The sequence below is a fragment of the Procambarus clarkii genome, chromosome 24 (genome assembly GCF_040958095.1).
Source record: "Procambarus clarkii isolate CNS0578487 chromosome 24, FALCON_Pclarkii_2.0, whole genome shotgun sequence".
In the NCBI taxonomy this organism is placed as follows: domain Eukaryota; kingdom Metazoa; phylum Arthropoda; class Malacostraca; order Decapoda; family Cambaridae; genus Procambarus; species Procambarus clarkii.
This window is the reverse complement of record NC_091173.1, coordinates 39,436,097-39,460,764: the sequence shown is the minus strand read 5'-3', so window position 1 is coordinate 39,460,764 and position 24,668 is coordinate 39,436,097. Positions and strand designations below refer to the sequence as shown.

Sequence of the window (24,668 nt, the reverse complement as noted above, 5' to 3'; positions counted from 1 at the left end):
GGTTGTGTGTGCATGAGGGTTGTGTGTACATGATGGTAGTGTGTGCATGAGGGTTGCGTACGCATGAGGGTTGTGTGTGAATAAGGGTTGTGTTGGCATGAGGGTTATGTTGGCATGAGGGTTGTGTGTGAATAAGGGTTGTGCTAGCATGAAGGTTGTGTGATCATGAGGGTTGTGTGTGCATGAGGATTGTGTGTGCATGAGGGTTATGTTGGCATGAGGGTTGTGTTGGGATGAGGGTTGAGTGTGCATGAGAGATGTGTTGGCATGAAAGTTGTGTTGGCATGATAGTTGTGTGTGCATGATGGTAGTGTGTACATGAGGGTTTGTGTGTACATGAGGGTTGTATATGCATGAGGGTTGTGTGCGCATAAGGGTTGTGTTGGCATGAGGGTTATGTTGGCATGAGGGTTGTGTGTGAATAAGGGTTGTGTTGGCATGAGGGTTGTGAGTGCATGAGGGTTGTGTGTACATGAGGGTTGTGTTGGCATGAGGGTTGTGTATGCATGATGGTTGTGGTTATGAGGGTTTTTGTGTGCATGAGGGTTCTGTTAGCATGAGGGTTGTGTGTTCATGAGGGTTGTGTGTGCATGAGGATTGTGTGTGCATGAGGGTTATGTTGGCATGAGGGTTGTGTTGGCATGAGGGTTGAGTGTGCATGAGGGATGTGTTGGCATGAGAGTTGTGTTGGCATGATGGTTGTGTTCGGATGAGGCTTGTGTGTGCATGAGGGTTATGTTGACATGATGGGTTTTGCTGGCATGAGAGTAGTGTTGGCATGAGGGTTGTGTGTGCATTAGGGTTGTGTTGGCGTGAGGGTTCTGTTGGCATGAGGGTTGTGTGTGCATGATGGTTGTGCTTGCATGAGGGTTGCATGTTCATGAGGGTTGTATGGGCATGAAGGTTGTGTTGGCATGAGGGTTGTGTGTGCATGAGGGTTTTGTGCGCATGAGAATTGTGTGTGCATGAGGGTTGTGTGTGCATGATGGTTGTGTGTGCATGAGGGCTGTGTTGGCATGAGGGTTGTGTGTGAATGAGGGTTCTTTATGCATGAGGGTTATGTGTGCATGAGGGTTGTGTGTGCATGAGGGTTGTGTATGCATGAGGGTTGTGTGTGCATGAGTGTTGTGTGTGCATGAGGGTTGTGTGAGCATGAGGGTTGTGTGTGCATGAGGGTTGTATGTGCAGGAGTGTTGTGTGTAGATGAGGGTTGTGTACGCATGAGGGTTGTGTGTGCATGAGGGTTGTGTTGGCATGAGGGTTGTGTTGGCATGAGGGTTGTGTGTGCATGAAGGTTGTGATGGCATCAGGATTGTGTTGGCATGAGTGTTGTGTGTGCATGAGGGTTGTGTTGGCATCAGGGTTGTGTTGGCATCAGGGTTGTGTTTGCATGAGGGTTGTGTTGGCATGAGGGTTGTGTTGGCATGAGAGTTCTGTTGGCATGAGAGTAGTGTTGACAGGAGGGTTGTGTGGGCATGAGGGTTGTGTTGGCGTAAGGGTTGTGTTGGCATGAGGGTTGTGTTGGCATGAGGGTTGTGTGTTTGAGGGTTGTGTTAGCGTGATGGTTGTGTGTGCATGAGGGTTGTGTTGGCATGAGGGTTGTGTGTGCATGAGGATTGTATTTGCATGAGGGTTGTGTGTGCATGAGGGTTGTGTGTGCATGATGGTTGTGTGTGCATTAGGGTTGTGTGTGCATGAGGGTTGTGTTAGCATGAGGGTTGTGTGTTCATGAGGGTTGCGTGTGCATGAGGATTGTGTGTGCATGAGGGTTATGTTGGCATGAGGGTTGTGTTGGCATGAGGGTTGAGGGTGCATGAGGGATGTGTTGGCATGAGAGTTGTGTTGGCATGATGGTTGTGTTCGGATGAGGCTTCTGTGTGCATGAGGGTTGTGTTGACATGATGGGTTTTGCTGGCATGAGAGTAGTGTTGGCATGAGGGTTGTGTGTGCATTAGGGATGTGTTGGCGTGAGGGTTCTGTTGGCATGAGGGTTGTGTGTGCATGATGGTTGTGCTTGCATGGGGGTTGTATGTGCATGAGGGTTGTGGTGCATGAAGGTTTTGTTGGCATGAGGGTTGTGTGTCATGAGGGTTTTGTGCGCATGAGGTAGTGTTGGCATGAGGGTTGTGTGTGCATTAGGGATGTGTTGGCGTGAGGGTTCTGTTGGCATGAGGGTTGTGTGTGCATGATGGTTGTGCTTGCATGGGGGTTGTATGTGCATGAGGGTTGTGTGTGCATGATGGTTGTGTGTGCATGAGGGTTGTGTTGGCATGAGGGTTGTGTGTGAATGAGGGTTCTATATGCATGAGGGTTATGTGTGCATGATAGTTGTGTGTGCATGAGGGTTGTGTTGGAATGAGGGTTGTGTATGCATGAGGGTTGTGTGTGCATGAGTGTTGTGTGTGCATGAGGGTTGTGTGAGCATGAGGGTTGTGTGTGCATGAGGGTTGTATGTGAAGGAGTGTTGTGTGTACATGAGGGTTGTGTATGCATGAGGGTTGTGTGTGCATGAGGGTTGTGTTGGCATGAGGGTTGTGTTGGCATGAGGGTTGTGTGTGCATGAGGGTTGTGTTGGCATCAGGTTGTGTTGGCATCAGGGTTGTGTTGGCATGAGGGTTGTGTGTGCATGAGGGTTGTGTTGGCATTAGGGTTGTGTTGGCATGAGGGTTGTGTTGGCATGAGGGTTCTTTTGGCATGAGAGTAGTGTTGACAGGAGGGTTGTGTGTGCATGAGGGTTGTGTTGGCGTGAGGGTTGTGTTGTCATGAGGGTTGTGTTGGCATGAGGGTTGTGTGTTTGAGGGTTGTGTTGGCGTGAGGGTGGTGTGCATGAGGGTTGTGTTGGCATGAGGGTTGTGTGTGCATGAGGATTGTGTGTGCATGAGGATTGTATTTGCATGAGGGTTGTGTGTGCATGAGGGGTGTGTGTGCATGATGGTTGTGTGTGCATTTGGGTTGTGTGTGCATGAGGGTTGTGTGTGCATGAGGGTTGTGTGTTCATTAGGGTTGTGTTGACGTGAGGGTTGTTTTGGCATTAGGGTTGTGTGTGCATGAGGTTTGTGTTGGCATGAAGGTTGTGTTGGGATGAGGGTTGTGTTGGCATGAGGGTTGTGTGTGCATGAGGGGTGTGTGTGCATGAGGGTTGTGTTGGCATGAGGGTTGTGTGTGCATGAGGGTTGTATTTGGATGAGGGTTCTGTGTGCATGAGGGTTGTGTGTGCATGAGGGTTGTGTGTGCATGAGGGTTGTGTGTGCATGAGGGTTGTGTGTGCATGAGGTTTGTGTGTGCATGAGGGTTGTGTGTGCATGAGGGTTGTGTGTGCATGAGGGTTGTTTTGGCATGAGGGGTGTGTGCATGAGGGTTGTTTTCGCATGAGGGTTATGTTGGCATTAGGGTTGTGTGTGCATGTGGGTTTTGTTTGAATGGGTTGTGTGTATATGAGGGATGTGATGGCATGAGAGTTGTGTTTGCATGAGGGTTGTGTTGGCATGAAGGTTGTGTTGGCATGAGAGTTGTGTGTGCATGAGGGATCTGTGTGCATGAGGGTTGTGTGTGCATGAAGTTTGTGTGTGCATGATAGTTGTGTGTGCATGATGGTTGTGTGTGCATGAGGGTTGTGTGTGCATGAAGTTTGTGTGTGCATGATGGTTGTGTGTGCATGAGGGTTGTGCTGGCATGAGGGTTGTGTGTACATGAGGGTTGTGCGTACATGAGGGTTGAGTATGCATGAGGGTCGTGTGTACATAAGGGTTGTGTGTTCATGAGAGTTGTGTGTGCATGAGGGTTGTGTGTGCATGATGGTTGTGTGTGCATGAGGGTTGTGTGTACATGAGGGTTGTGTTTGCATAAGGGTTGTGTATGCATGAGGGTTGTGTTGGCATGAGGGTTGTGTGTGCATAAGGGATTTGTTGGCATGAGCGTTGTGTGTGCATGAGGGTTGGGATGGTATGAGAGTTGTGTGTGCATGAGGGTTGTGTTGGTATGAGGGTTGTGTTAGCTTGAGTGTTGTGTGTGCATAAGTGTTGTGTTGGCATGAGGGTTGTGTGTGCATGAGGGATGTGTGTGCATAGGGGTTGTGTTGGCATGAGGGTAGTGTGTGCATGAGTTTGTGGGTGCATGAGGATTGTGTGTGCATGAGGGTTGTCTGTGCATGAAGGTTGTGTTGGCATGAGGGTTGTGTTGACATGAGAGTTGTGTTGGCATGAGGGTTGTGTTGGCATGAGGGTTGTGTTGGCATGAGGGTTCTGTTGGCATGAGAGTAGTGTTGACAAGAGGGTTGTGTGTGCATGAGGGTTGTGTTGGCATGAGGGTTGTGTTGTCATGAGGGTTGTGTTGGCATGAGGGTTGTGTGTTTGAGGGTTGTGTTGGCATGAGGGTTGTGTGTGCATGAGGGTTGTGTTGGCATGAGGGTTGTGTGTGCATGAGGATTGAATTTGCATGAGGGTTGTGTGTGCATGAGGGTTGTGTGTGCATGATGGTTGTGTGTGCATTTGGGTTGTGTGTGCATGAGGGTTGTGTGTGCATGAGGGTTGTGTGTGCATGAGGGTTGTGTTGACGTGAGGGTTGTTTTGGCATTAGGGTTGTGTGTGCATGAGGGTTGTGTTGGCATGAAGGTTGTGTTGGGATGAGGGTTGTGTTGGCATGAGGGTTGTGTGTGCATGAGGGGTGTGTGTGCATGAGGATTGTGTTGGCATGAGGGTTGTGTGTGCATGAGGGTTGTATTTGGATGAGGGTTCTGTGTGCATGAGGGTTGTGTGTGCATGAGGGTTGTGTGTGCATGAGGGTTGTGTGTGCATGAGGGTTGTGTGTGCATGAGGTTTGTGTGTGCATGAGGGTTGTGTGTGCATGAGGGTTGTGTGTGCATGAGGGTTGTTTTGGCATGAGGGGTGTGTGCATGAGGGTTGTTATGGCATGAGGGTTGTGTTGGCATTAGGGTTGTGTGTGCATGTGGGTTTTGTTTGAATGTGGGTTGTGTGTATATGAGGGATGTGATGGCATGAGAGTTGTGTTTGCATGAGGGTTGTGTTGGCTTGAAGGTTGTGTTGGCATGAGAGTTGTTTGTGCATGAGGGATCTGTGTGCATGAAGGTTGTGTGTGCATGAAGTTTGTGTGTGCATGATGGTTGTGTGTGCATGAGGGTTGTGCGTACATGAGGGTTGAGTATGCATGAGGGTCGTATGTACATGAGGGTTGTGTGTTCATGAGAGTTGTGTGTGCATGAGGGTTGTGTGTGCATGAAGGTTGTGTGTGCATGAGGGTTGTGTGTACATGAGGGTTGTGTTTGCATGAGGGTTGTGAATGCATGAGGGTTGTGTTGGCATGAGGGTTGTGTGTGCATAAGGGATTTGTTGGCATGAGCGTTGTGTGTGCATGAGGGTTGTGTTGGCCTGAGGGATATTTTGGCATGAGGGTTGTGTGTGCAAGAGGGTTGTTTTGGCATCAGGGTTGTGTGTGCATGAGGGTTGTGTGTGAATGAGGGTTGTATTTGCATGAGGGTTGTGTTGGCATGAGGGTTGTGTGTGCATGAAGGTTGTGTAGGCATGAGGGTTGTGTTCGCATGAGGGTTGTGTGTGTGCATGAGGGTTGTTTTGGCATCAGGGTTGTGTGTGCATGAGGGTTGTGTGTGAATGAGGGTTGTATTTGCATGAGGGTTGTGTTGGCATGAGGGTTGTGTGTGCATGAAGGTTGTGTAGGCATGAGGGTTGTGTTTGAATGAGGGTTGTATGTGCATGAGGATTGGGATGGTATGAGAGTTGTGTGTGCATGAGGGTTGTGTTGGCATGAGGGTTGTGTGTGCATGAGGGATGTGTGTGCATAAGGGTTGTGTTGGCATGAGGGTAGTGTGTGCATGAGTTTGTGGGTGCATGAGGATTGTGTGTGCATGAGGGTTGTCTGTGCATGAAGGTTGTGTTGGCATGAGGGTTGTGTTGACATGAGGGTTGTGTGTGCATGAGGTTTGTATGTGCATGAGGATTGTGTTGGCATGAGGGTTGTGTTTTCATGAGGGTTGTTTTGGAATGAGAGTTGTGTTGGCATGAGTGTTGTGTGTGCATGAGGGTTGTGTTGGCGTGAGGGTTTTGTTTGTGCATGACGGTTGTGTTGGCGTGAGGGTTGTGTTGGCATGAGGGTTGTGTGTGCATGAGGGTTGCGTATGCATGAGGGTTGTGAGTGCATGAGGGTTGTGTGTGCATGAGGGTTGTGTGTGCATGAGGGTTGTGTGTGCATGAGGGTTGTGTTGGCATGAGGGTTGTGTGTGCATGATGGTTGTTTGTGCATGAAGGTTTAGTGTGCATGAGGGTTGTGTGTGCATGAGGGTTGTATGTGCATGATGGTTGTGTGTGCATGAGGGTTTAGTGTGCATGAGGGTTGTGTGTGCATGAGGGTTGTATGTGCATGAGGGTTGAGTTTGCATGAGGGTTGTGTGTGCATGAGGGTTGTGTTGGCATGAGGGTTGAGTTTTCATGAGAGTTGTGTGTGCATGATGGTTGTGTGTACGTGAGGGTTGTATGTGCATGAGGGTTGAGTTTGCATGGGGGTTGCGTATGCATGAGGGTTGTGAGTGCATGAGGGTTGTGTGTGCATGAGGCTTGTGTGCGCATGAGGGTTGTGTGTGCATTAGGGTTGTTTGTGCATGAGGGTTGTGTGTGCATGAAAGTTGCGTGTGCATGAGGGTTGTGTGTGCATGAAGGTTGTGTGTGCCTGAGGGTTGTGTGTGCATGAAAGTTGTGTGTGCATGAGAGTTGAGTGTGCATGAGGGTTGTGTTGGCATGAGGGTTGTGTGTGCATAAGGGTTGTGTTGCCATGAGGGTTGTGTTTGCATGAGGGTTGTGTGTACATGAGGGTTGTGTTGGCATATGGGTTGTGTGTGCATGAGGGTTGTGTTGGCATGAGGGTTGTGTTGGCATGTGGGTAGTGTGTGCATGAGGGTTGTGTGAGCATGAGGGTTGTGTGTGCATGAGGGTTGTGTGTGCATGAGGGTTGTGTGTGCATGAGGGTTGTGTGTACATGAGGGTTGTGTGAGAATGAGGGATGTGTTGGCCTGAGAGTTGTGTGAGACTGAGGGGTGTGTGCGCATGAGGGTTGTGTGTGCATGAAAGTTGTGTTGGCATGTGGGTTGTGTTGGCATGAGGCTTGTGTGGGCATGAGGGTTGTGGTTGCATGAGGTTTGTGTTGGCATGAGGGTTGTGTTGGCATGAGGGTTGTGTTGGCATGAGGAATGTGTTTGCATGAGAGTTGTGGATGCATGAGGGTTGTGTTGGCAAGAGGGTTGTGTTGGCATGAGGGGTGTGTTGACATGTGGGTTGTGTTGCCATGAGTGTTGAACTGGCATGAGGGTTGTGTTGGCATGAGGGTTGTGTGTGCATGAGAGTTGTGTGTGCATGAGGGATGTGTTGCCATGAGGGTGGTGTGTGCATGAGGGTTGTGTGTGCATGAGGATAGTGTTGGCATGATGGTTGTGTGTGCATGAGGGTTGTGTGTGCATGAGGGTTGTGTGTGCATGAGGGTTGTGTGTTCATGAGGGTTGTGCATGCATAAGGGTTATATGTGCATGAGGGATGTGTTGGCATGAAAGTTGTGTGTGCATGAGGGTTGTGTGTGCATGAGGGTTGTGTTGGCACGAGGGATGTGTGGCATGAGGGTTCTGTGTGCATGGGGGTTGTGTGTGCATGAGGGTTGTGTTGGCATGAGGGATGTGTGTGCATGAGGGTTGTGTGTGCATGAGGGTTGTGTGTGCATTAGGGTTGTGTGTGCATGAGGGTTGTGTGTGCATGAGGGTTGTGTGCGCATGAGGTTTGTGTGTGCATGATGGTTGTGTGTGCATAAGGGTTGTGTGTGCATGAGGGTTGTGATTGCATGAGAGGTGTGAGCATGAGAGTTGTGTGCGCATGAGGGTTGTGTGTGCCTGAGGGTTGTGTGTGCATGAGGGATGTGTTGGCAAGAGGGTTGTGTGTGCATGAGGGTTTTGTTGGCATGAGGGTTGTGTGTGCATTTGGGTTGAGTGTGCATGAGGGTTGTGTGTGCATGAGGGTTGTGTGTGCATGATGGTTGTGTGTGCCTGAGGGTTGTGTGTGAATGAGGGATGTGTTTGCAAGAGGGTTGTGTGCGCATGACGGTTGCGTGTGTATGAGGGTTTTGTTGGCATGAGGGTTGTGTTGGTATGTAGGTTGTGTGTGAGTGAAGGTTGTGCGTGCGTGACGGTTGTGTGTGCATGAGGGTTGTGTGTGCATGAGGATTGTGTGTGCATGAGGGTTGTGTGTACATGAGGGTTGTGTATGCATAAGGGTTGTGTGTACATAAGGGTTCTGTTGGAATGAGGGTTGTGTGTGCATGAGGGTTGTGTGTGCATGAGGGTTGTGTTGGCATGAGGGTTGTGTGTGCGTGAGGGTTTTGTGTGCGTGAGGGTTGTGTGTGCATGAGGGTTGTGTGTGCATGAGGGTTGTGTGTGCATGAGGGTTGTGTTTGCATGAGGGTTGTGTGTGCATGAGGGTTGTGTGTGCATGAGGGTTGTGTTGGCCTGAGGGATGTTTTGGCATGAGGGTTGTGTGTGCAGTAGGGTTGTGTGTGCAAGAGGGTTGTTTTGGCATCAGGGTTGTGTGTGCATGAGGGTTGTGTGTGCATGAAGGTTGTGTAGGCATGAGGGTTGTGTTCGCATGAGGGTTGTGTGTGTGCATGAGGATTTTTGTTTGAATGAGGGTTGTGTGTGCAGGAGGGATGTGTTTGCATGAGGGTTGTGTGTGTATGAGGGTTGGGATGGCATGAGAGTTGTGTGTGGAAGAGGGTTGTGTTGGCTTGAGGGTTGTGTGTACATGAGGGTTGTGTGTGCATGAGGGTTGAGTATGCATGAGGTTTGTGTGTGCATGATGGATGTGTGTACATGAGGGTTGTGTTGGCATTGGGTTGAGTGTGCATGAGGGTTGTGTTGGCATGAGGGTTGTGTTAGCATTTGGGTAGTGTGTGCATGAGGGTTGTGTGTGAATGAGGGTTGTGTGTGCATGAGGGTTGTGTGTGCATGAGGGTTGTGTGTACATGAGGGTTGTGTGTGCATGAGGGATGTGTTGGCCAGAGAGTTGTGTGAGAATGAGGGGTGTGTGCGCATGAGGGTTGCATGTGCAAAAGTGTTCTGTTTGTATGAGGAGTGTGTGTGTGCATGAGGGTTGTGTGTGCATGAAGGTTGTGTTGGTATGTGGGTTGTGTTGGCATGAGGGTTGTGTGGGCATGAGGGTTGTGTTTTGCATGTGGTTTTGTTGGCATGTGGGTTTGTGTTGGCATGAGGGTTGTGTTGGCATGAGGATTGTGTTTGCATGAGAGTTGTGGATGCATGAGGGTTGTGTGGCAAGAGGGTTTGTGTTGGCATGAGGGATGTGTTGACATGAGGGTTGTGTTGCCATGAGTGTTGTACTGGCATGAGGGTTGTGTTGGCATAAGGGTTGTGTTGGCATGAGGGTTGTGTGTGCATGAGAGTTGTGTGTGCATGAGGGATGTGTTGGCATGAGGGTTGTGTGTGCATGAGGGTTGTGTGTGCATGAGGGTAGTGTTGGCATGATGGTTGTGTGTGCATGAGGGTTGTGTGTGCATGAGGGTTGTGTGTGCATGAGGGTTGTGTGTGCATGAGGGTTGTGTGTGCATGAGGGTTGTGCATGCATAAGGGTTATATGTGCATGAGGGATGTGTTGGCATGAAAGTTGTGTGTGCATGAGGGTTGTGTGTGCATGAGGGTTTGTGTTGGCATGAGGGATGTGTTGGCATGAGGGTTCTGTGTGCATGAGGGTTGTGTGTGCATGAGGGTTGTGTGTGCATGAGGGTTGTGTGTGCATGAGGTTTGTGTGTGCATGAGGTTTGTGTGTGCATGAGGGTTGTGTGTGCATGAGGGTTGTGTGTGCATGAGGGTTGTGTGCGCATGAGGTTTGTGTGTGCATGAGGTTTTGTGTGTGCATGAGGGTTGTGTGTGCATTAGGGTTGTGTGTGCATGAGGGTTGTGTGTGCATGAGGGTAGTGTTGGCATGATGGTTGTGTGTGTGCATGAGGGGTTGTGTGTGCATGAGGGTTGTGTGTGCATGAGGGTTGTGTGTGCATGAGGGTTGTGTGTGCATGAGGGTTTGTGCATGCATAAGGGTTATATGTGCATGAGGGATGTGTTGGCATGAAAGTTGTGTGTGCATGAGGGTTGTGTGTGCATGAGGGTTGTGTTGGCATGAGGGATGTGTTGGCATGAGGGTTCTGTGTGCATGAGGGTTGTGTGTGCATGAGGTTTGTGAGTGCATGAGGGTTGTGTGTGCATTAGGGTTGTGTGTGCATGAGGGTTGTGTGTGCATGAAGGTTGTGTGCGCATGAGGGTTGTGTGTTCATGAGGGATGTCTTGGCAAGAGGGTTGTGTGCGCAGGAGGGTTGTGTGTGCATGAGGGTTGTGTGCGCATGAGGTTTGTGTGTGCATGATGGTTGTGTGTGCATAAGGGTTGTGTGTGCATGAGGGTTGTGATTGCATGAGAGGTGTGAGCATGAGAGTTGTGTGCGCATGAGGGTTGTGTGTGCCTGAGGGTTGTGTGTGCATGAGGGATGTGTTGGCAAGAGGGTTGTGTGTGCATAAGTGTTGTGTTGGCATGAGGGTTGTGTGTGCATGAGGGATGTGTGTGCATAAGGGTTGTGTTGGCATGAGGGTAGTGTGTGCATGAGTTTGTGGGTGCATGAGGATTGTGTGTGCATGAGGGTTGTCTGTGCATGAAGGTTGTGTTGGCATGAGGGTTGTGTTGACATGAGGGTTGTGTGTGCATGAGGTTTGTATGTGCATGAGGATTGTGTTGGCATGAGGGTTTGTGGTTTTCATGAGGGTTGTTTTGGAATGAGAGTTGTGTTGGCATGAGTGTTGTGTGTGCATGAGGGTTGTGTTGGCGTGAGGGTTTTGTTTTGTGCATGACGGTTGTGTTGGCGTGAGGGTTGTGTTGGCATGAGGGTTGTGTGTGCATGAGGGTTGCGTATGCATGAGGGGTTGTGAGTGCATGAGGGTTGTGTGTGCATGAGGGTTGTGTGTGCATGAGGGTTGTGTGTGCATGAGGGTTGTGTTGGCATGAGGGTTGTGTGTGCATGATGGTTGTTTGTGCATGAAGGTTTAGTGTGCATGAGGGTTGTGTGTGCATGAGGGTTGTATGTGCATGATGGTTGTGTGTGCATGAGGGTTTGTGTGTGCATGAGAGTGTGCAACCCACAGATAAGAGCTGTCACACCAGTTGACTATCGAGGTGGGATATATGCGTTGAAGTTGCATTTTAAATGAGGTACATCAGAGACAATAGTTTATGGTAAGTAGACGTTTCAAAGGTATGGTATACGGATGATTGAATGATTTATATTGGTAGCATCCAGTAACTGTTGCCTTGTTGCAGGTAATACCGGATAGATTTGCGGAACTTAAGTGTTCGGTGAAGACTTTGCAGTAAGTGTCTGAATCGTCTTTGGTCGAATTGTCATAGATAGGTGGGTGGGGATAGGTTGTAAGTTCGGTCACGTTACTAGACTAAAGGAGTGTTAATGTTGTGTGTCGGGTTTGAATATCGTATTAGGGGGCCGAGAGTAGTTATGATAGTGAACTTGAATACTGTTGAAGTTGAGAGGAAGGTAGTTTGGCACGGGTTAATGTTCAGTTTGTGAAATATTAAATGAAGTTGAAATGGAAATCGTCCGTTGGTTTTAAAAAAAATTGTATTGTTTGTCAACGATGAGGTTAAATTGGTTAACCTGTAAATATTTAGTCTCCCATGTTGCAGGGAGAAGTGGGTACAATAACACAAAGTAGGGAGTAATAAGACTCGTAAAGGGTAAATAGAATAGATAGGATGAGTAGGCAATATAAGATGGCATATAAAGACTTCGAAAGCCTCATAACGTCCTTTAAGTGTTGAACCGTACCTGACATAGGTGTTTATTAACTACTTGCTTTAACAGCTAATGTTGGCACTAAGGCAAGTTTAGCGGGAGTAACGCAGTAGTGTATATTGAATCGGAACCCACTTTATAAGTACAATGTACGTGATGAGGATAGGCGGTGGTGGATGGTATTTACTCCCAATTAGATGTTAAAAAGAAATGTAAAACAAAGGATGGAGTAGATTGGCGGAATGGAATAGATAAGTGTCTTTGGGTTTTTGAATAGCGGAGTTGGCGGGTAATGGTGAGGTTGACGGGTGGTTAAATACCCCAGTGGCAGTTTGACCACTACTACAGACATATCAGGTTATCATCGCGAGTGTTTTAATTGAAAATACAGCCTTAAACTGTCAGTGTTAGCATTTTGTGATGTAGACAAATTAGTTTGGGGTGGAGGACGCAGTTGGTTCTTGAAAGTGCTTAAGTCTAGTGAATAACTGTCGATAGTCTTTGGGCTTAGAAATCGCGCGGGCCGTGTCTTTAAAATGTGTTGATAGTGCGGTTGGCTATCCAACCGCACTATCAACCCCCCTCCCCCCCCCCCCCCCTGGCAATCATGGAATGGGCACTTTAAAGTGTTCTGGTTTCCATCGTACATAATTTGATGTACGAGAGGGGTTGCTGTCCTCGTAGAGTGCCGTAGACATATTTATCTGTACGGGGTTTGACGTAGAGCTGGTAGTAACCATTATAGTAGGAATCAAATAGTTTGTTAATGATCCTGCATGAAAAAAGCGTGACCTCATAGGACGAAGAGCTGTTAAACATTTAGAAGAATGTATTTATACATAGAATGAATGCAGTGCAAATTACAAATATTTAGAGGCTTGTGGCAGTATTTTTTGAATGTATAGGCCAGTGGCGACGGTACACGTGAGGTGTGAAGGGGGTGTATATATTGATAGGGATTTTAGAATGTTTTAATAGTAGTATAGGCCGAATTGAAAGCAACAGGTTACAATTTAGCATGAGGAAGAAAAGTGTTTAACTTCAGGTTGAACTTCAGCTATTGCTCCACGGGCTGTTTATCATGTGTAGTAGTAAGTATATGGTGTTTAGTTGATTTTGTATTGTTAATGGAGGACCTCGTACTAGGAAGAGATGTCTCCCCATGGAACATTGACGCTTAATGTGGCGATATAGGTTTAAGTGGTAGGTAGTTGTTGAGCAGTTAATGTTGGGTAGGCAGAACTGTAACAGAGGAAATGAGTGTTATGGGGTTAATGTGCGCGATGACTAAACCCCAACAATTTAAAATATCTAGTTTAGGACTGCAGTTGTATGTATAGAAAACATGGTGCTGTGTGGGGGTGGTCATTGGTGCGCTTTGATGTCAAAGAAGCACTCGTCAGAGGTGTGGAAGACATGTTTTGGAATGTATTTTAGTTTTCCAGATATACAATTGTTTATATATTAATGATAATATCGCACTGAATGAAAAATATCGCACTGAATGAAATGTCAAGCCATTACTAGTGTTCATAGATGGTTGTAGGGCATAATAGGAAATATTTTAAAGGTTAAGTTGAAGGATATTATGCATTATATTTAATGGAGGTGTTCATGCATTATAAAATGGAAATTGATTTCAGGCTGTGACTCGTAGGTCTTGCTGCGAGCAGCCGCGTCCAACAGGCTGGTTGATGAGTCCGGCAACCAGGATGCCTGGTCGACGACCGGGCTGGGGGGGACGCCAAGGCCTTGAAGCACCTCAAGGATGTGAGCGTGTTGAGAGATTGGGGGATGTGCTGAATTGAGCGATGACGTGTCTATTTGTTGGTAAACGTGCGTGGGGTGGCGACGAGGAGCAACGCGACCGTCCAGAGTAATGGAAGAGGCCGTGACATTGAGGCGGGTATGTTAATTTCAAGATGTATCCTGTGAGGTTTTTCTCTACGCCTACCTCCCTTAGGAGGTGGACTAAAAGTTTAAAGGCTGCTCACGGCAGTTAAGCATGAGTCCAGTAGAAAAAAGAAAAGCGGGAGCAAACCGCCAGGCCTCCACCACCAAGGGTGAAAACCTGTCCACAATAGGCCGCTAGCTCCTCCTAGTTAAACAGGACGTTAAAACTAATAAAGGGTAACCGACGGGTTCTCACAATCAAATATTTATATTTGATGTGGCGCTATGAATTGGAATTCGAATTCCCAAGAACAGCCGCCTTATCAAGATCACATCAACATTTAATAATATGCAGAAATATGGTGGAATAATATGGTTGAAGGGTTGACATCAAAGACCGTTTTCTATAACATACCAATTTATTAATAACAAGACTTACTACATTACAGAGTTTACGTTACGTTAATGTCCATCCAGTGGCACGATAACAAACAGCTAAATAGCAACCCTTGCTGTGAGGCTGCATACTGAATTAACCTGATCACAGGTGTGCCCACTGACGCAATATAGTCTGTGATATTTTTCCAAGTTACACCACAGCGAATGGTTACGTTATTGTACATCAAGTGGCATTTGCAACACAGCTATTCAACAGCCCCTCGAGAAGTGACAGCAGGCTCCATCTTGCTGACACTTCGGGCTGACAACATGAACTAACTGAACAAATGAAGGATCCACTGAAACAGACACAAGCAGGCAATCAATAGTGTCACGGTTTCCCTGACAGCTACTATAATCACAAACTTAGGGGTCCTCCTGCCCCCCAGGAGAGACCCACGTAACTACGCGGGTAGTCCAACAGTGACTTCCCCCTATCACAACCCAGTGTGAACACACTTTGCAACTCCCACTAAGAAGTTGGCCTGTTGTAACCCGATACAGACAGGCAAGGCGGGATTCTGGGACACAGCTCCACAGATGACTCTACTCTCGTCACCAGACGACAACCAAAAGAAATTGCCTGAAGTGATTAATTACATTAATTGTTGCTGACTGCTGCGATCAGTCAAAGTACTACGGTAATCACAAACAATTGTCTCCCACTACACAACAACATGATACTCTACGTTAATCTTTAACACTTGTCTCTCTCTTGTTAACAATAACTCAACATATTACACCACACTTGACTCCTTGCAAGTATTCAGTGAGTAATTCTGAATTAAGGTCTAACGGACCACTAATTACATCCCCATTGAGTTACGTTAACTAAGCCTACCCTAACTTGGTAGCTTCGCCACAGTCCGTGTCAAAAAAATTAAGAGTGAGTGTTAATTACCCTAATTAACCCCCCTCCCCTTCCGGCCCGTTGGCGTCGTGAGGGGGCTTGGTGGACGGCTGCCGGAGTGTGATGCTCCGTTGGGCAGTCCTCTGTCCTTTTCTGGCCTTGCACTCCTGCTGCTGTCTTCTCCAATTGTGCCGGATCGCTTTTCCTTTTCCTTATGTTTCGTTTTTCTCCCCCATCTTCTCCTATCTGCTTGTCGTTTCCTGCCGACCTTTTGCTTGTTTTGGATTATTTCTTTGGACTTCTTCTATTTTGACGCCCGGGTGCTTGAGGAGGCATACTCTTGCACCCGTAGAACTGTAGTACCCGACGTCTCGAGCGAGGGGAACCTTTTATTGTCAATCCCCCTTTCGTCGCTGAACCCGATCTCGACGGACTGACGGTTCTTAAGGTGGCGTTTGTGGGGCGTATACTCACGACGCACCCCTAGGGGGCCCCGGCGTGATCAGCGATAGCTTCCTGTTGGGTGTCCTGCCTCTAATTGTGGCTCCATGGTGGGTATGGGGGCACATTCGTGGATGAATTTGTCACTTTTCGTCTCTGTCGTTGAATGTTTCCGTTGTACCCTCTCAGGCTCGTGGGGTGGGCGACCAAGCCCCCGAGTCGGCCTGTATTGGAAGACCAGGCTCTGTAGCTCCCGCTGCGTTGGGCCCCGACCTTGCTCCTCCTTTGACCGTCCTGACTTCTTCCCCCAGCTCCCCTCCCTCCTCTGAGGTTGGGTCGAGCCTCCAGCCCCCGGTGGTGACCACTTCGTCCCCTGGTGTGGCTAAGTCTTTCGTTGTGACTACTGCGCCTTTTGACCCCTCTCTCTCTAGGGGTTCTCAACGCCGTTCGCGCCCCAACCGCACTCGCTCGATTCCTTCCCGTGCTGATGCGTATCAGGCCTTGTTTGGTCCTGCTTCATGGGCCAAATACTTTGATCTCCTCCCTCTTGATTCTGCGCCTCCTGACGATTTCTCCCTCCGTCGGCATCTTGTAGATTCCGTGGATGCGTGTGTTACTTTCAACCCCACTCGTCTCGGTACACGTGTCGTTGCTGCTCCTTCTCAGGATGCGGCTTCCCGCTTGGCTGCCTTATCTTGCCTTGGCGAGATTCCTGTTCGGGTCTCCAAGAACGTTCAGATGAATTCCAGTGTTGGCACTATTCTCCTCCCACCCCATGTTGCAACCGGTGTTCGGAATCTGCAGGATTGCCACGATGATATTCGGCATATCCTTGATGCCCAAGGCCATTCTGTCCTCCAGGTTGACTCGTTTACTCGTCCCCCTCGTGGTCGTCGACGTCAACCCCTTCGCGTTGTGAAGATCACCTTTGATGGTAGGACCCTTCCATCCTCTGTCATTCTTGCTGGTGCTAGGTGCTCTGTCCAGGAGTATATTCCTTCTCCTCGACTTTGTAATAAGTGCTGGAGGTTTGGGCATGGTGCCCTCCGCTGCTCTGGGACTGTCTCTCTCTGTCCTTTGTGTGGGAGTGAAGGTCACTCTAAGTCGGAGTGCACTTCTCCCCAAGCTCGCTGCCTCAACTGCGGTGAGGCCCATCCTACGTTCTCCCGTGCCTGTGTCCATTACAAGCTTGAGGCGGCCGTCCTTAACCTGAAGCACCGGGAGCGTTTGTCTTTTCCTGAGGCGAGGCGCCAGGTTCGCCGGCTCCCGCCTTATACTAACATCTCTTATGCTCGCGTGTTGCGCTCTTCCTCTCCTCGTCCTTCCCCCCTTCCTCAGACTCTCAACCGTTTCCGGGCCTTGGACCCTGATACGCCCACTGCCCCCTCCTCTGTTCCTTTGAGTTCTTTCCCGAGGGGTCCCCCTCCTGGTCCTCTGTCTGGGGTTCCCCTTCTTTCCACCCGGTCTGTCATGTCTCCTGTGTCTTCTTCCTCGTCCCCCTCCGATCCTCCTTCCCATCCTCTTCCTCCATCTCTCGGCTCTCCCCGCCGCCTGTCGGTGCAGGCGGATGTCCATCGCTCTCCTAACGGCCGTCGTGTGTGCTCTCGTTCGGCTTCTCCTGTTGAGACACTGGAATCCGTTGCCCGGTACGTAGTTGCTGGGACACCTGTCTCTTTAAGTCAGAAGCGTAAGCCTGTCTCCTCTCCTTCCTCTTCCCCGGCGGGTAAGAAGGCTTCGCTTTCTTCCTTAGCTCCTACTTCTGGCTCTGTTGCTCCTTCCCCTCCCGTTTCAGTGGTTGCACCCCCTGTTCCTGCTATGGAGGTTTCTTTGGCCCCTGCTTCCCTTTCGGTTGCTGCTCTTGCTGGGGTGCGCTCCCCTCTTTCTACTCCCCCTCTTCCTACTGCTGTCCTTGACCGCTCCTCTCCGTTGTCTCCTCCTCTTCCTCCTCCTCCTCCGGACCCCGCCCGCCCACCTCTGATCTGTTCTCCCGTTTCCTTCCCTCCGTCTTTGCTCAGTTTACCCATGCCCCCTAACCCTGACTTTGCTGACCCTGATCCCGACCCTGATATTCTTTAACGTGCTCTGTCGCTCTTTCGCCTTTGTTTCTTCCTTGTTCTCTGTTTTTGTCCTTTCTCTTCCCGTCGTTGTCCATTCTTCAATGGAACGTTCGAGGTTATTACGCCAATTTCCTCGAACTCCAACTTCTGATTTCGCGGTTTTCGCCCCTTTGTGTCTGTCTCCAGGAGCCAATGCTTGGTGCTCGTCCTGGTCGTTTTCGTGGCTATTCCTTTCTCTCCCCCCCCCCCCCCAGCCATTGCTGGGGCTTCTAATTCTTCTGCTCTCTTGATTCGTGCAGATGTTCCCTTTGTTCCTTTACTTTTTCCTTCGCCTCTCCATTGTTCTGCTGCTCGTATCTTTGTGGGGAAATGGTACACAGTTTGTTCCATTTATCTCCCCCCGAGTGTCCCGCTCTCTCTTCCTGATTTGAAACACCTCCTAGACTCCTTGCCGGAGCCTGTGCTCCTGCTGGGTGACTTCAATTGTCGTCATTCTCTTTGGGGTGACGTTCTGACGAATACCCGGGGTCGCCTCCTTGAGCCGTTTCTCCTATCTTCTTCCCTGTCTCTTCTGAATTCTGGTGAGCCCACTCATTTGGACTCTTGGACTCGCACCCTTTCTTGTCTTGATCTTTCTCTCTGCTCTTCTTCTCTTTACTTAGATTTCACGTGGCAGGTTCTTGATGACCTCCATGGAAGTGATCATTTCCCCATCCTTGTTTCCTTTTTCTCTTTTCGCCCTTCCCTCTCTTTCCCTAGGTCGTAGTTTGCTAAGGCAGACTGGACCCTATTTACCCTCAGTGCTGCTCTCTCTGACCTCTCCCTTCTGCCTCTCTCTCGCGCTCTCCTCCTTTTTCATGACACTGTCTTCAACGCTGCCCTCCGCTCTATTCCTCGCTCTTCCTCTCGGGGTCCGCGGAAGTGCGTTCCCTGGTGGAATGCGGACTGTGCTCGGGCTGTCCGCTGTAAGCGTGCAGCCTGGAAGAGGCACCGCCGTAGGCAGACGACCGATTCTTTTCTTTTCTTTCGGAAAGCGAGTGCGGTGGCCCGTAGGGCCATCCGTACGGCTAAACGTGAATGTTGGGCATCTTATGTCTCGACAATTACGTCCGAAACCCCTCTGGCCCAGATCTGGAAGCGTATCCGCAAGATAGCGGGTAAGTTCGTTCCCGATGTTTCACCGGTCCTTCACCTCCATGATACTCTTGTGGCGGACCCGTTGCAGGTCGCTTCCGAACTGGGTTCCCACTTTTCTTCTGTTAGCTCTGGTCTTCATCTTCCCCAATCTTTCCTTCTTCGTAAACCTGTCCTTGAGTCTCGTCCTTTAGATTTCTGCACTCATCTTCAGCTTCCCTATAATGATCCCTTCTCTCTCTCTGAACTTCGTTCTGCTCTGGCCATCTGCGGTTCTACGGCGGCGGGCTCCGATGGTATTCATTATGAGATGCTTCGCCATCTCCCTCCGAGCACGTCTCAGTATTTACTGAGTCTGTATAATCGGATCTGGGAGTCGTCGTCAGTCCCTGAGGACTGGCTCGATGCCGTTGTCCTCCCTGTTCGCAAACCGGGGTCTCTGGGTACTTCCCCTAAGGACTTTCGCCCTATTGCTCTCACAAGTTGTGTCTGCAAACTTTTTGAACGTATGGTTAACGTTCGTCTGATGTGGTTCCTGGAACACCATCACCTCCTCTCCCCTTCTCAATTTGGTTTCCGCAAGTGCCGCAGCACGACAGATGTCCTGGTGAACTTGGAGGTCTATATTCGTACTGCTTTTGCTGCGAAGACCTCCGTTGTTGCCGTCCTTTTTGACCTGGAAAAGGCTTACGACACCACTTGGCGTTATCATATCCTATCTCAACTTCATTCTTTTGGCCTTCGTGGTCATCTCCCTCTCTTTCTCCGCAGCTTCCTCTCTCGTCGTTCCTTTCGGGTGCGCCTTGGTACCGCTCTCTCTCCCTCTTTTCAGCAATACGAAGGTGTGCCCCAGGGTAGTGTTCTGAGCACTACTCTTTTTCTGGTTGCCCTCAATGGTCTTCTTTCCTCTCTTCCTTCTGGTGTCTTCTCCGCTCTCTATGTCGATGATCTTACCCTTTGTTGTCAGGGTGATGATTCGCCTCTCCTTCAACGCCGGCTTCAACTTGCAATTGATGCCGTGTCGTCTTGGGCCACTGATCATGGCTTCAAGTTCTCTACTTCTAAGACTTGTGCCATGACATTTACGCGGAAACGGGTTGTTCTTCGTCCCTCTTTGTCACTTTATGGTTATCCCCTTGAATACAAAGATTCCGCGAAGCTTTTGGGGTTATTCCTTGACACTCGTTTGTCTTGGTCTCCCCATATCTCTTACCTCCGTGTTGAGTGCTCTAAGGCCCTTACCCTCCTTCGGGTCTTGTCCCATACTTCTTGGGGGGCAGATAGGCGCACTCTCCTTGCTTTACATTCTTCTCTCGTCCTGTCTAAGCTCGATTATGGTTGCCCTGCTTACTCGTCTGCTTCTCCTTCTACTCTTCGCCGTCTTGATGCTTTGCACCATACTGGGTTGCGCCTCAGTTCTGGTGCCTTTCGTTCGACTCCCGTCCTTAGCTTGTATGTTGACACTGGCTTCCTGTCTCTCCAGGACCGCCGTGATCGCTACTGTCTTCGCTATCTTGCGCGGTCCTTGCAACATCCTTCCTCTCGCCTCTGTCGTGCTTTAACTTTTACCCCTCCTGCGGTTCCTGTTCCTCTTCACCACCTCCCTCTTTCTGTCCGGTTATCTCGCCTGCAGGATTCTCTTTCCGTTCGTATTTCTGATGTTTCTCCTCGTGTTGTTCCTTCTTTGCCCCCGTGGAGGGTCCCTCTTCCGCGGTTTTGTACTTCCTTGACCCGTATCACTAAAGCTTTTACCCCTCCTATGGTTCTCAAACGCCTTTTCCTCGAGCACTTTTCTTCTCACTCCCGCTCCGTTTCTGTCTTCACCGATGGGTCTAAGTCAGCGGACGGTGTTGGCTACTCTGTTGTTTTTCCTGATCGCACTTATATGTGTCGCTTGCCTCCGGAGACTAGCATCTTTACAGCGGAACTTTATGCTATTCTCTATGCTCTTCGTCTCCTACTTTCTCGTTGTCAGTCTTCCTTTGTAGTTGTTGTTGACTCTCGTAGTGCCCTCATGGCTCTCGGGTCCTTTAATCCAGTTCATCCAGTGGTTGTCGAGATCCAGCATTGGCTGTTTCTCGTTCATAGTAAATTTAAGTCGGTTGAGTTTTGTTGGGTTCCCAGCCATATTGGTGTGTCTTTAAATGAGCGTGCGGATGCTGCCGCCAAGGAAGCTGTCCGCTCTTGTCCCATCTCTCGTAAGGGCATTCCGTATTCCGACTTTTACCCGGTTATCCATTCCTCAGTCCTTACCCGTTGGCAGGCTTCTTGGTTGTCTGTTACTGGTAACAAGCTACGTACTCTTAAATGTTGTGTTTCCTCGTGGCAGTCCTCCTTCCACCGTAACCGGCGGTGGGAAACAGCTCTGGCGAGGTTGCGTATTGGCCATACTCGCTTAACCCATGGTCACTTGATGGAGCGCCGCCCTGCTCCTTATTGTCCTAGTTGCATTGTCCCTCTTACGGTCGTGCATGTCCTTCTTGAATGTCCTGACTTCCAGGACGAGCGTATGTTTTGCTTTCCGACCGCCCCTCGCGGTCACCTGTCCCTCGATAGAATTCTTGGTGACTCGGATACTTTTGATATCGTTCGCCTTATGCGTTTTTGTTCTCGTATTGGCATCCTTGGTGATATTTAGCGCCCTCTGATTATTTTGCGTATTTGATGGTGCTACATAGCCTTCCCGGTTTGGTGCCTTCTTTTGATAATTACTTACTTACTTACCCTAATTAACCCACTAATTACTGAGCCATTAATTGTCTGTCACCAGGACCGATAATTAATCATCCATAAATACGTCTGACTCCGCACTGCCTAAGCAGGTCTCATCAAACACTGTGAATTCACGGGAAAGGTGTTAATTACCCTAATTAACAAGATGTGCCAATAATCCACTGTCCTCAGACAGGATATGATTAATACAACGATTTATGCTAGCTCCATGACCTCGCTTTACCGAGTCACCGGAGCTCTCCAATGCTAATTACTCCACTAATTAACATGAGCCACTAATTGCTATACCCCTGGAAGGTAATTAGTCTCGAGCATATTACGTTAACACAAGTACTGACATTCTGACAGAACCTCTCCCACTACGTGAATTCATGATGAGAAGGCTAATTACATAATTAGCTAGTGGTCAATTAACTGTCACATGGACAAATAATTGCTCCCGAGACGTATCTCATTCTAGCTCAACACTGTTTCTCTTATAACAGCCCTCACTCACTCCATAATACTAAGTGTGCACCCCTTATCCAGTTAATTACCCCTTAATTAACTCACTGAATCCTTAAGTCCTCAACATAACTTAAAGAAACAAAGTAACCCCAGCGTTACATAGGTCACACTATAATGGCATGCAACGTCAAACAGCACTGCCCACATATGGTTGCAGCTACTGCAACTCGCTAATTACTGTGCCCACACAATAAAAACACACGGTTGTGCAACACACACAAATATACTAATATTACTGCCCTCCCTCTCTTTTAATTCTTGCACCTGATTGCAAAGGAATACTGTGAACACACACACACCTCAGCCAGGCAACTAACCCATCAATTGCCTGCTCTCAATAAGTACTGTGAATTCCCCTGAATAATCCTAGAGGTCCCTTAAACCCTCAACACAGTTCCTGGGGCAATAATATTGTATAAACTGATAACAACACTGCACAAACCTGCATCATAATGATGCCGTCAGCATGCCCCAAATGCTAATGACATCATTAGGCAATCAGTCAGCAATCACACCTACTGACTTACCACACAACACAGTACATAAACATGCAAATGAACACATAGAAATGGCATTCACATAATCCATGAAAATTATATCACCAAGTAGTGTTCTAATGTGCAGCTAATTACAAAGACTTCAGGGGTCCCCACGACATCCCTGTCTACCTGTAATGATTATAATTTTTATAATCATTAGAGGTAGACCCCCCCCCCCCCCGCCTGAAGAAATTTTACGTCGTACATATGTATTTAAATAGTTGTTTAAGTTATCATTATATCTAGTATAATTATTAGTTGTGATAAGACCCAGCCTTGCTAGACGTAACACTTAATTATATATAAATATTTATTATGGTGGAAAAGGTGTTGAAGCAGCGGTGTGTGTATATATGAATGGTATTCGTGTATAGACATCGATAGATGGTGAAATGTAGGTGAAGAAGCGCTCAGAGAGCTTGCCGACAAGACTAATTTTAGCAGGCAACACGCACAGATCGTGTCATGAAACGAACCAGCATGTGCCCCTACTTAAGTCTGTATGTAGCATTTGATAGTGTCCTTGAGGCGTTGCTCTGCATGGGCCCCCCCCCCCCCCTACTGTAGTGTTGCGAAGATTACGTGTATTTGATATAGTACTGGTGATGAGTAATGTCTATATTCAGCATTATCAACATTCATAAACTATAATGTACTTTCGCAGGTGAGAGGCTTGAGTACCTAAGACGTTGATAAGTGTGTGTAGCTAGTTTAGGGAGAGAAACCTGGAAGTGTTGAATGCAGAAGTTGACGTCTCTTCCATATGGTACGAAATGTTACCAAAATGTTGGAAATGTTTGTTGTACTTGAGGATATAGTTTGGTTAATAGTTATTTATTAAATTTGTGTGTATATAATGTAAATTTACCGAGGAATGTGGGTGGGTGAGTCGCGTAGAAGGGGCGTCGTTACTGTGCTCATAGAGGGCAGTAGATATGTGGTGAACGAATAAGAAATAGTTGATGTAGATATATTGAGAAAATGTGAATCATAAATGAATATATAGTTGTAGGTAATAATTGAATAAAATAAGAATGAGGCATTGTAGGCAATAAGGTATATAATTTGTAAGATAAATGTTAAGCGAAGTATTTAATAGAAATGTCATAAATGTAAATCAGAGGTGAATGTAGGTGATCATAAAATGTAAAAGGGAATGAAATAGGAAATGTAAATAGGTTAAGGTGTTGTATTTTGAGTGAACAGAACTGAATGATAATTGATGTATTATGAATGACCTTTGCAGTAACATTGACAATCTTTACCTTTTTGTTTTAGATTGAAGGTGATGGTAATAATCATGGTTGATTGGTAGAGGGAATGAGAGGCAGCGGAGTTTGACGTACAACGGAACCACAGGCGGCGGTGCCAGAATATTGTTGAAGACAAGGATCCCGCGACCCACACCGTGACTAACTGAAAGGACTTTGCAAATATAAAGATACGACCCCCTCCCCCGCTCAGCTCGTTGTTGCTGTGTGGGTGTTTAGTGGGCGGCTGGTGGAGTGTGATGCTCCTTGGGACAGTCCTCTGTCCTTTTCTAGCCTTGTGCTCCTAGTGCCGTCCTCTCCAATTCTGCTGGGCACGTTTGCCTGTTTCGTTTTTCTCCCCCCTCTTCTCCTATCTGCTTGCCGTTTCCTGGTGAGGTTTTGGTTGTTGTGGTTCTTGCTTTGGAGTTGTTCTATTTTGACGCCTGGGTGGTTGAGGAGGCATACTCTTGGTCCCGTAGAACTGTAGTAGTGGGAGTCGTCGTCAGTCCGTGAGGACTGGCTCGATGCCGTTGTCCTCCCTGTTCGCATACCGTGGTCTGGGTACTTTTCCTAAGGACTTTCTCACTATTGCTCTGACAAGTTGTCTGCAAACTCTGTTTGAACGTATGGGTAACGTTCGTTTGATGTGGTTCCTGGAAGACCACCACCTCCTTTCCCCTTTTCAAATTGGTTTCCGCAAGTGCCGCAGCACACATGTCCTTGTGAACTTGGAGGTCTATATTCGTACTGCTTTTGCTGCGAAGACCTCCGTTGTTGCCGTCGTTTTTGACATTGAAAAGGCTTACGAGACCACTTGGCGATATGATGAGATATGTCAACTTCATTGTTTTGGCCTTCGTGGTCATCTCCCTCTTTTTCTCTGGAGCTTCCTCTCCCGTCGTTCCTTTCTGGTGCGCCTTGGTACCGCAATTTCTGCGTTTTTTCGGCAGTACGAAGGTGT

At 48.4% G+C, this 24,668-nt stretch overlaps 1 long non-coding RNA gene across 1 annotated transcript; it reads left to right on the top strand.

Annotated features, from left to right (window-relative positions):
- Positions 1 to 13,634: 13,634 nt before the first annotated feature.
- Positions 13,635 to 24,173, top strand: LOC138368127 (uncharacterized). The gene is made up of 2 exons (XR_011229494.1): positions 13,635 to 13,771; positions 23,736 to 24,173. It is a non-coding gene; the product is annotated as an uncharacterized lncRNA (long non-coding RNA).
- Positions 24,174 to 24,668: the final 495 nt, after the last annotated feature.